The following is a 13,266-nucleotide window of genomic DNA, read 5'->3' as shown; positions in this document are numbered from 1 at the left end:
GGACCTCACCAATTGATTAATTTGACATAGTAATGTTTGTGAAAATATTATGCAAATTTTAAAGAGCCAGAAAAACGTCCCTTAATATCAGTATGCTATTATGAACTTCACTATTATTTCCTCCATCCTTTCTTTGTACAAATAGGCAACAGCTGAGTCAAAAGTATTCACAAGTCACCTGCTTTATATGAAACAATTTACCTTGCTTTTCTTAGATCTAATATTCAGTAGGAAATATATATGGTTGACTGAAGACAGTAACAATGTCCCCTGTGAAGGTCAAAATTTCTGACTAGTGACTCAGTCTAATTAGGTTAAGCTTAAGGTGATAATGTGTGGATTGTCAGCAGCTGGAACATTTATTCTTATTTTTTTCTAAACCAGTGTCCTTTGAAACAGCCAATTAACATGCTACAGAGAAGAGCATCCAGATAACTGGAGATTGAATTGAAAGGCTTTCCTTTCCCTGACAGAGCAGAAAGAGAGGTTGAGTACCTGACTTCCCTTTCAAAGTCAGTGATCCATGCAGCACTTCTGATTGGAAAGATGTGAACCTTTTCAATCCTTGGTGTACATATAAATGGAGATGCTAAGGAAATTAGTCAGAGTCTGGCCAAAAAGAACTGAAGGATAGAAGAAGCCTAACTGCTTTCCAATGCAATCAGCTGTCTCTGGAGAGTATTATAATTTCCAGTTTTCTTATTTAAAATCCTGTTCAAAGCAATCAGTAAGGGATAGTGATGTCTAAAATGAGTGCTGAGTCAGAAAAAAGCTGAAAACTGAAATCATTCTTATATTATTTTATTTGAAATATGTCCAGGCAGTCTTCTACTTGGGGAACTTTATTAGAGGCCTGGAAAATTCAATCAAAAACTTTTCTTTAAGGTCAAAACAACTGGGTACTCACAGTTCTTAGTTCTATAATCTTTAGCTAAACCTTCACAGAAGACAAAAGTACTAATAATTTATTAGGAATAAATAACTCCTCTGAAATTTACAGCATGTGTAAGGATTTGAACTGAGGAAATGAATTAAGGTAACGTCACTGGATGTGGGAGAATTAGATACAGTCCCCAGATTGCAATAATCTCTTCCCAGATTCTAAGAAATTTGTTTTGTTCCTGACTTTGATTCTTTTATCCTTAAAATGAAGGCATGAGCTAAAAGTTTCCTAGGTCTTTTATTACAATAGGCAGAATGTTCATGTTTCCCCCAAATTCTTATGTCAAAATTTAACCCCCAAAGTGATAGTGTTTGGAGATGGAGGCTTTAGGAGGTGATGATGTCATTTAGGGCTCTGCAGTCATGAATGATAACAGAGTCCTTGTAAAGGAGATCCTACATAACTCCTTTGACTTTTGCCACGTGAAGACCAGGAAGCAGGCCCCTGCCAGACACGAGATCTGTCAGAGCCTTGATCTTAGACTTCCCAGCCTCCTGAACTGTGACACATCAATTTCTATGGTTTGTAAGCAACCTCCTCTATGGTATTCTCTTATAACAGCTCCGGGGACTAAGACACTTGCACATACATGATTATATAACTCAAAAAGTTGCTAAATGAATGAATGTTGAGTACTTAATATGTGTCAGGCATTGTGGTGAGCCCAATCAAAGGCATTGTCTATACCCTCATGAAATTTAGGGTCTCTGTGAGAAACTAGCAATATAATCATAAATGGGACAAACTACTGAGAAGGAAAGGGGCTGGTTCCACGGGAGTATATAAAAACGCAACCTGGCCTAGGCTGTAGGACGCTAAGGAAGTGGCACATGAAATCCTCTGAGAAGACACTCAGGAGGTAACTGGAAGGAGTGGCGGCAGCAGTGCATTGCAGGCAGAGCGACAGCACATGCAAAAGGCTCAGTGGCCAGAAGGAGCACAGAAGGCTGAGCACTGGAAAGAAGACTGGAGTGAATGACTCACGAAGGAAAATCTAAGTGCATAATGTAAGACAGTAGTGGCAGGGGACATAAGCAAGATTTTGTCTTTTTCTTTTTCTTTTCCTTTTTCTTTTTGTTTTGTAACAGAGTCTCACTCTGTCACCCAGGCTGGAGTGCAGTGGCACGATCTCGGCTCACTGCAACATCCACCTCCCAGGTTCGAGCGAGTCTCCTGCCTCAGCCTCCTTGAGTAACTGGGATTAGAGGCGCTCGCCACCACACTTGGCTAATTTTTATATTTTTAGTAAAGACGGGATTTCACGATGTTGACCAGGCTAGTCTCAAACTCCTGACCTCGTGATCCTCTGGCCTCGGCCTCCCAAAGTGCTGGGATTACAGACAAGAGCCACCACACCTAGTCCATAAGCAAGATCTTACACTATATTTGTTAAAGCAATGCGAAGTCATTGACAGATTTCAAAGGTGATGGCGATGTCATGATGACATTTGCATTTTGTGCAAATCTCTGGAGTTATTGTTTGGAGAACATATTAGAATAGGGCAAGAGTGGGAGCAAAGAGGCCAGTCAGGAGCTTATCACAGCCATCCTTACGAGAGGTAAAGATGGTCTGAGAAGGAGAGTGAAATAGATAGAGTGAAAATTTTATGGAGTGGAGATAAATACACCAGGTAAAATCATTAGAGGAAGAACGAATGTACGATATCAGCTGGTCTGCTATTTAAATTTCCTAGAATTTTTAGAAGACACTATGGAGCAGACAATGTTAAAAAGTTAGTACCTCCTCAATATTAAATTGATTAGTGAAGAAATTATCATTTATTAAGCCTCCAGCCCTTTGATATGTACTTTAAATATGTCTTCTATTTTAGTCTCTACAAGCAGATAATCTTGTGTCTACAAGCAGATAATCTCATACAACAAATGAGAAAAAGGAGGCCATTTTCTCAGAGGAAAATACTTTGACATTTGTGCCACAACCACGGTTAGACACCAGAATTTAGTTATCTGACTGATCTTATATGTGTCTTATTTTCTTTGAAACCCAGTTTCTTATTGGGTAATGGGTTAAACAAATTAATATTATAAGTTTTCCTATTTCTGAAGTTCTGTTCTTAAGCATTTGCCAATTTTCCTTAAAAATCCTGTAGTTGGCCTCTGAATGTTGACCTAGTATAATTACATATGAGAGTAATTACCTATGTGCTTACAACCATCTCTCGTGCATTTTGTACTGTCTCTGATTGATAGGCTCTGATCTCCCCAATCACTGAATACTGGGGAGAGGCGCTGAGAGTCCTTAGATTCAGAAAAACCAAAGCTGTTAAAGCATGTGGGCCTCATCTTTCTTTACCATAGATCTCATTTTCTGGGACACGCCTGGATCTGCATTTCAATCAGAAGCACACACACACCCATTAATCAGACATCACAGGAGAGTGAGCGCTGAGCTCAGACCATCACTCTCTCTCTCTCGTTAGCACGCCTTACATTATACCCGTTGGATTTATTTTTATCATTATTCTTTTTGTAAAGAAACGTCAAAGCCTAATTTCTTTATTAATATTGATGTGTTCAAGTTCTTGAAGCCAATTACTGTAGACAGTTAAAGTATTTAACCAATGCTTAGAAAATCTCAAGGATGTTAACATTAGTCTCTGTGAGAGTGATTACACAATGCATGGTGTAAGGCAACCTTTTCATTTAACAGTTTAGTTTAAGGAGAGAGATGTGTCATAAGTTGTTATTGCTACACTTTGAGGAATCCAATTCAGGAACTATTAGTAGAGTTTGTATTGGGTGAATAGACCCAAATACTCAAACAGTAGTTTTCCTTTAAAAGTAAGGGTTAGAAATTAGGTCTGATTTTTGTCCTGTGCAGCATCAGCTCCAACCCAGCTGCTCTGAATGTCCTCAATCACTGAGTCCCTCTGTTTTTGCACATTAAATATATCTTGGTTCCAGACTGCCTTTCCATCTCTTGTACCACTGACTATTCAACCTGGAAGTACGGTGGCAATAACTTTATTACTACTTTTCCTTTTAGTCTTGACCAATCCCAAGCATTCTCTACTTAATATCTAAGTATTCCTAATATGCGTTCTTCCCTTGTCTAGAGTCCTTTATTGGTTCTCCTTTACTGATGGGATAAAATCTGAGTTTGACCTAGGGCACACAGTGGTCTCTGGGAGTAGCTGTGACTTTTGTTTCATTTCCATTCTGTCAGTGCCTGCCTTGCATTCACTGTTGAACAGGACGCCACCATTCATAAATTCTAACACAGGATAAGCCTCCCTTTATCAACAAGTCTTTGTATATATTGCCCTATCTGCAAGACAAAATCAAGGAGAACATGTGTAATCTAATCATTTAGAAAGAATGCTAAATTACGAAGGTGTTTTTCAGGACCAGAGGGAAACTTGGATTCCTAAGTAGCAGATCTTTAGGCAACAAGAAGAGACTTTTTGGTGCTATAGAATAATGATAAAAGTGGTGGGGAGAAAAGCCAGAAACATAAATAGGGGGAAGATGAGTGGTTTTAAAAGCCATATCAAGGACTGTTGATATGATGATATGATCATTGAAATGATTTACATAAATAAACAATCCATGTCTATGCACCAACTCTAAGATAAGTCATCTCATTATCAGAAACTTGCCTGGTGTGCCTGGTGTCAGAGCTAGGGATGTCAGTTGCATCAGGCTCTCAGAACCGTACCCTAAATCTGTACCATAGAGACAGATATGCAATCTTAGACACAATTTACACTCCTGAAACTCTAAACTTCATCTGTTGAATCATTCTTTCCTTAGATATAGTGATATAATTTATGCAGTAACAACATTTGTCAATACAATTCAACTAAAGTTCACTTGAAAAATCTTTAAAATTTTCCATTTCATGAAGCAATTTTCCATAGTTTTTTTTTTTTTTTTTTCCTAAAAATGTCCCCTAATATATGTGATGTGATACTATGTGGACGAAAGTCCCTTTGCATGCATAATCTTTCCAGATACAATATGTGACCCATACCTTGCCACCCAATAGGGATAGATTCCATCCAGTAATTGGGGGATAGATGAGATATAAACATTCTTATAATTAAAAAATTGTGGAATATAAAATAACTATTGAAGAAAATAATAGAAATAGAAGCCACCATGCAGCTAGCTACTGATAGATTACCATGTGAGTGGCAGTGACAATAATTACTAAAGGATTTGAAGAAGGGTCAGAGAAGGCTTTTAAAAGCAGATGAAATTGAAACTCAGTCTGAAAATATAGGCAAGATTTGAATGGACAGGGAGGCATGGTATTCTTGGTACGTGGGTCTATGTGCTGCAATTACCTTCTTAAGCAGATGATAAATTGTCTCTAATGTACAATGAGATTCTCTCAGACAAATTATACAGCCAGCCCTACAAATGGGACTTCCCTAGCTGTCAAGGGGGTTCCACAGACTGAGCAAATGATGAGAAGATTACAAGAGACAGCAATGAAAATCCTGTTTTCTTGCTAAACTCCAGACAGGCACTAGACTGGAAAGCTTCATGGGAAAGAGGTTATTAATGTGGGGGTGAGCTGTGTATGAGGCTTCCTGACATGCTCTTTTCACTTCCCACATTCTTTAGGTATTCAGAAAACACTACTGAGTGACTGCTGTATGCCAAGCATGAGCATTATTCTTTGAGGGTTTTGCTTGTTTGTTTGTTTGTTTGGATAGAGTCTCCATAGATCACCAAGACCTCAAACTCCTGTGTGCAAGGAGCCCTCCTGCCTTTGCCTCCAGAGCAGTTGGGAGTACAGAAATGTGCTACCATATTCAACTAATTTTTAAACTTTTCGTAGAGATGGTGTCTTGCTTTGTTGCCCAGACTACTCTTGAACTCCTGCCTTTAAATGATTCTTCTGCCTCAGCCTCCCAGAGTGTTGAGATTACAGACATGAGTCACTGTCAATAGGCAATAAGCCCTATTCCTTAGCTGCTCCTGAATATCCCCTGCTATTCTTAATGCTAGTCTTGAATAAGTTTCCTTTTATTACTTTCACAATACAGATTTTACCCTGCATATAGCCCAGTGAGAATGAATAAAAGCAGAGTCTTTATAAATAGATCTTGACTTGAATCCCAGCTTCTTCTCTGATTATCTATCCTCTGTCAACTTCTTTTCACCTCTCTGAATTTTAGTTTCCTCATCTGTAAAATAGTAACAAGAAAACTAATCCCATCCATTCTACCAGCAACCTTGATAAGTAAGTAATGATTCTCAACCACCAGTGTGCATTAAAACCTCCTGAGAAATTTGTTATAAGACTTAAGTCTATGCTTTATGTCCAGAGATTGTGGCTTAATTGAACTGAGGGGGTACTTTTTTTTTTTTTTTACATCTTCTTCAGACAGTTGTAATTTGCTGCCACAGGTAAGAACTATTGAGATAAAGTATACAAAGTGGCAAGTGCAGTCCTTGAGCTCAGGATCTTAGTAAATGCTAACTGGTGCTTCTCACTTGGTTTTTGCCAGTTTTGATATTGTGACTGGGGAAAAAAGAAGACATTTGCAAGATATTTATCTGTAAAGGAGTTGTATCGGTAACATACAGATAACCCTCACAACTCAATAAGAAAACCCAATCAAAAATGGCTAAAACAACTAAAAATGGCTAAAACAAATTCATGAAATAGAGAACATATGCATGGAAAATAAGCACATGAAGCAATGCACAAAATAGTCATTAGAGAAATAGAAATGAAAACTCCGGTGCAATACTCAAAGTGGCTAAAGTTGAAAAAGACTGACCATAGCAACTATTGGAAACAATATGGAACAGCTGAAATGTTTATCAAGTGCTGGTTAGAATATGAAATGGTACAAATTCTTTGAAGAGCGTTTTGGTAGCTTCCCATGGAATTAAACATTTATACAACCCAAAGATTTCAATTCTAGCTATTTACCCCAAATAAACAAAGTATAGGTCCACAAAGAGACTTTGTATACAGATATTCAAAGACATTTATTTGTAACAAACAAAAACTTGAAGCAATGCATATTTTCATTAACCAATGCATGTTAAACAAATTGTGGTATATCTCTACAATAAAATACTACTTAGTTAAGAAATTAACTATTAACACACAAAAAATGAATGAATCTCAAAATAGTAATGTTGAGTGAAATAAGAAAGTAGTGTCTACAATGTAATTCCACTTATATGAAATTGTATAAAATTCAAGTTAATAAAAAGTGACAGCATGTTAATGGTTTTCTGTGTACAGGAAAATTTAAGGATGGAGAGAAAGAAATTTTAGTGATGCATAAGGAAATCTGGTGAGATAACAAATATCTTCATTATCAATTATGGTAATGATCTCACAGATGTATTTATATGTCAATCTGATCAAATTGTGTGCTCTAAATATGTGAAAATTATGGTATGTCTATTATGCTTTAATAAACCTCTATTTCAAAAAGTGCAATAAACATGCCTATGGATGGAGGGCTTGAATAGAAAAATAGGAAAAAGACTACTCACCAAAATGAGTTTCCACTTATTCCATTTATAATGTTTTTAAAACATTTTGGGGCATACATAAATACACACACACACATATATACACACACACATACTTACATATGTACACACATATATATTATATATGTATATATGTACAGTCATACATATATATAATATCTTAATAAAGATTTCATACCTGGAATGATCTACATTTTATTGTAATATGTTTTAGTTATCTATTATTGCCTAGAAAATTCCCTAAAATTTAGGTGCTGAAAATAACAACATTAATTACCTCAGCTCGAAGACTGAGATTGGAATCCTCCAACAGAGAAGTCATGAAGCATTGTGCACAAAGTCCGACTCTACTGAAGCTATAATGTTGGAGAGTTCATATGGAGATGTTTCTTAGAGATAGTGGGAAATGCCCAAGGGGCCCTAGCTGCTCCAGTCTCAGTCATCTGAGTCTTTTTGCACTAGCAGCACAAATATGAGTGAGTAAGCCTTCTGATAATTCTATCTCCAGCCTTCAAGCTAACCCAGGCAATATCTACTGCAGCAGAAGCGAACGATCTCTGTTAATTCCTGTTTAAATTATAGATTCTTAGGCAAAATAGATGTCATTTTACACCATCATATCTTGCGGTGATTTGTTACATAATATTAGGTAATAGAAAGATTTTTTTTTTTTTTTTTTTTTTTTTGTACCTGGAGCTAAGATACTGCCATAATAAAATCTAATATGTGTGGTTTGGGCACTGAGCAGTAAATGGAAGCTGGAGGAATCTTAAGGACAGTTAGTGAAAATGTAAAAGTCTTGAAAAAGACTATTAATGAAAGCCTGAAGGTCCCCTTAGAAGGCCTAGGAGTGGGGCAAGGAGCAATTACTTCATCAAAAACTTAGTAGTAGGTGAAAGGGAAGTGTCCATTGACTCTCCACCAGATAACATTAATAGGCCTTAATTAAGAATACAGATTTTATTCTAAGTTCAGCATGTAATCATGAACTAGTTCAAACAACAAAGTGACATGATGTAATTTGTATGCTAGAAAAGATGACTCTAGCTTCATGTAGAGAATAGATTTGAGTGATTCAAATTGAAATGGACCAGTTAGGGGACTTGTGGTAGTCCCATTGGGTAGTAATGGAGCCTGGGGCTAACGTGGCATTCATGGAGATAGAGAGAGTGGATAGGCTCAGGATGTTCTCTACAGCTAAAGAACAGGAGCCAGAACTTGATGATAAAATGAAATGAATGTGTAGCAAAAAATAAGTTTCCACCTTTATTTGAGGGTTCTTAAGAAGGTCACATGAAATGAGTCTGTAAGTGTTTTATACATATAAAGCTTTTAAATTTTTTTCGTGACATTTCATATCTATTGATGCATCAAAAACTCTAGGCAGGTTTGCTTGACTTGCTTCCAACTCCGTCCTCTACAGCACAATGCATCTTGTTCAATAGTCTTAATGCACACATGAATACCATATAATGCTTTGCCCGCTTTATGGATGAACACTGACTATATCTAAATGGTATCTATATTTCCTTTGAATACTGCAAACTGGTATTTGATCATTTCATTTTGCTACAGAAGATGAAACATTATGATTTTCAGTAATCCATAAAGACAGACATTTGTTTCCTTTGTGAAACTGTACCCTTCAATGATTATTCCTCACATTAATCATAGTAAAAGCAATGCTTAAGGTAATCTCTTTCTTCCTGCAGAAAATAAATGTCTGCTGTTGACAGAAAAAGTGTGGAAAGGTGAAAGGCAGGGTGAGCTCTGTGTGTTTGTGAGATAAACAACTGTCATCGTCTCCTAAGGGCGCTATGATCATGCAAGGCCAAAGTTGCCTCTTTACATAACCCTGACAATAAAACTAATTTTTCTCTAACTGATGATTCAAAAGATTTCACTGGGGATACCTAAGCTACAATTTCCATCCAGAAGTCTAACTTTATTAAGTGTTTATAAATTCATGGTTTATATTGTTAAACACCGACGAAATTAGTGTCTGAAATTGCATTCACATCCACTCTCCTCTCTAAAATTGCTGGTGACTTATTGGTCCACAGAAACATAAGGTAACCTAGTGATTTCCTGATCAGAAATGACCAAGATCATAACTGAATGTGAGATCTTGAATGTGAGTCTAATCCAGGATGTAAAAAGGTATGAAACACAATTGAATAAGAAACATTACAAAAAGAAAAGCAACAAATAATAGTATTTGTTTTCAAGCAAAGTTCCTGGGGATACATTTTCATGGGTGTATAGCCATGAATTTCACTTGACAATGCTTGCAGGCAATGAAGACAAGGCAATGACATTTATTTAATACCCATTTTGACACTGCATTTTATGAATGGTTTCCGTAGATTGCCTCATTTAATTCTGGTGAAATCCAAGCAAGTAAGGTGTCACTACAAAGCCTTTTGCCAAATTTTTATAAATGAGGCTCAGAGAGGGAAAACGTGACTCATGTAGGTCATGAAAATTTCTCAAGTTTTTATAAATGCTGCTGTCGTTAAAGGTAGCTATGTCTGACTCCAGGCTTATGCTTTCTCTCTTCTGCCAAGCTAGAGTATGCAGGATGATTTCAAATTATTTTAAATGATGTCTTAAAGTGGTTTGAAGTTTTAAAAATAATGTTTTCTTCAAGTACCATCCATGGACCACAATATTTCTAAACTTCATGGCGTTTTTATATCTAATCTCATCTTTTAGAATATGCTGCCTGTCTAGAAAACTCTCACACATTTAAGACTCAGTTCTTATGATCCAGGACAAACATGTTCCCTTTGTGGATGACTTCGCTGATCATGACAAGAAGAGATTATTGCTGTTCCACCCACACACCCACCACATACACTTAACACACTGCATTCAATTAGCTAACTGTATGGCAACCTGTTTTTATTCCCAGACATCCTGTGAGACGCTTCACAGAAAGAATCAGGTAATACTCAACTTTGAATCTTCAGTTCCAATTCAGGTGCCTGGCCCATAGTTGTCATTAAATTGGTATTTTCTTAATTAATAAACAAGCACATACTAAAAGTAAAATATTATGGTGTTTATTATAAATCTTATACAAATATATTTATATATCTAAATCCTTAGCTGGGAAAAAAGATCATCATAATCAAAGAGAAAATGTTAATTTTCAAATAATTAATGTACATAATAAGAAGTTCATGTGCATTATCTGTTTCATCACTGTGCTGTCCTTAGTACTTTGACTTAACTCATTTTCTAGCCAAGGAATATAGACATTTTAGTTCTTTTTAAATATGTCTGGAAGTCAAAATATTAATTACAATATTTTACCCTGCCAATATACATGAATCTATTTTGATAAATATATGAGTGAAAGATGGATGAATAGATGAATAAATAAAAAATGAATAAATTAAGTTCACATATATGGTGAAACAAATAGCTTAGTTTTGGTGATCACAGATATTAGACTTACATAAGGTATATCACTCTTTTCTTAAAAAAAAAACAATAATATACAAGGGTCAAGTACTATGACTTGATTAAGCACTGCTTAATATATGCTTGACTATAGCCAGGAAGAAGGCCATATTTCTTTTATAATATGTGAAATATTAAAACTAAAACCTTCCTAAATTTTAAATTCTTTCAGGAGATATGAATAGTTAAACACTTGTATCATTTTGGAAGTAAAATGAGTTTCAAGGGAGACCTAGAGGAATTCAATAATAATGACTAATTTTTAATTCACCAGAATTCCATGCTGTCTAACAAATGATATCTCTATATTACAGATGCTTTACTCAATGCTTTAATGCACAATCTATGATTTTTAAAGTAGTCAGATTAAATTGACTTCCTCGTGTCTATACAATTTGTAAAAGACAGAAGTCTGTGTAGATATAACAATAAAGACAAGAAAGACACAGAAAGAGGCAAATCACAGAGAAAGAAAATGAGAGAATTATGTGTGTGTTCAACATCACAAAATACTTTACAGTGTACAAGGATTATGCATGGGATGAATCCTAAAGGATGAGAAGGGATTCAAAAAGCAAAAAAGAGAATTCAAGGTAGAAAAGTTACCCTGTGAGAAATTATGAAAGCTTGAGAACAAGGAACAGCTGAGAAACTTCTGAAGTTCTGTTACCTTGTCCCTAGATGGGGTTGATAAATGATGTGAAATGAGGCTGGAGAGGTAGGCTAGAGTTCAGGCTCTAGAAAACCTTTGATGCTATGTTAAACTTCTCATGTTTTACTCTGTTATCAAAGAGGAGTCACTAAAAGGTTTTGAGCTGATCTTATTGGCATTTTAAAAAGCCTACTCTGGTTGCCTGGTGGCCTAGACGGAGGAGTGGCAGTGAATTTGGCTATGAGCAGATCAGTTAGAGGGATATTTTAGAAGACCAGGTGAAAACGTTGAAAGGAGAAAATAATGGAGATCTGGACTAGGGAAGTGCCTGTGGGATAAAGAGGGAACAAATGGAAAATATCTTCAGGTGGTAAATTAAATATGAAATAATAATCTCTTATGTGGTGGGTAAAGGAAGGAGAAATTTAGATGGTACTCTTGAGTTTTCGCATGAGAATAATGAAACCCTCATTATCAGTGCATGGATCGGTATAAAAAGTGCCAAAGTCAAAAGTTAAAATATCTCTGCATTCAGACAAACTTTCTAAGTGCACATTCATTTTTTTAAACTTTGAAACTTGTAAGATAGTTCAAGCAGTTTTGTCAGTGTGCTTAGGCATCTCTACAGAAGAGGGAGGAGAAATTGGAGCTCTTTCTAATTCTCATCAAGTCTTTTATTCTGAAACTTAAAGGCTATAGTTCTTTGAATTTTGTTTTCAAACATAAATTTTTTATGTTTCACTCTTATGAATTGATAGTCTGAATTGTGCACATGAGAGATGGTTTTGATCTTCCAGTATTATTCTGGTGACTGTACCATTAATTTATAACTCACTGGCTACTACTTATTTTCTCTAATTTAGTCCATCCTACCTTTTAAAACATCCTCCTCTTTCTGTCACCTCAATACTGTATTCAAGTCTAGACATGAAATAAATATTTTGCAATTTAAATTTGAGTGTTGAACAGACAGCACTTTGCTTATGTTTGAAGAATTTTCAATGAGAAAAAGGAGAAGAGATGAGAAAAAAAGTTATGGCTTCTATAATCTCATGAAGCAATTACCAAATGTTTATACCATGAGATTTATCAGTAACTTTTCAAATGTAACTTCATGTTTTTTATTATTTATCAACCGATAATCATTGGCTGGGAAATGATACATTTGGACACAATGATATCCTTTCCTCCTTTTTAAAATTCTTTATGGTAGGTACACCTGGTTGCTTGATCAGAGTTTTCAGTGAGGTTATTGCTTTGGGTTTAGGTTGGTTGGCTTGTGTCTCTATAATGAACAATTTGTTTGCAGGAAGACACTCTGTTATTAAGTTATACAGAACTTGATGGATAGAGATGTGGGAGGTAGGTTGAAACACACTTTATACTACACTTTATGAAGTGGCACGGGACATTAATTGAAAATCTAACTCATTTCACTTTATGTCAAAATATAGCAACGTTCTTTACAACTTTGACATTTTAGTAATCACTTGGAAAAAAAATCTTGGGTAAATCATACAGGAAGATAGTTATCTTCCGTCCTTAACAAATTTGACTGCTTTGGAAATAATCAACTCATAAATATTTAGCTAATATACACCCAGAGCAATGGATTGTGCAAAATTAAATGCCTCATTGAAACAATTAATTTCAAATGCTATGATTTATTGAGCATACTTTACTGGAAATTTAATAGAAATATGGACTCAAA

The sequence above is a fragment of the Rhinopithecus roxellana genome, chromosome 20 (assembly GCF_007565055.1).
Source record: "Rhinopithecus roxellana isolate Shanxi Qingling chromosome 20, ASM756505v1, whole genome shotgun sequence".
In the NCBI taxonomy this organism is placed as follows: domain Eukaryota; kingdom Metazoa; phylum Chordata; class Mammalia; order Primates; family Cercopithecidae; genus Rhinopithecus; species Rhinopithecus roxellana.
This window is presented reverse-complemented; position numbering follows the sequence as displayed.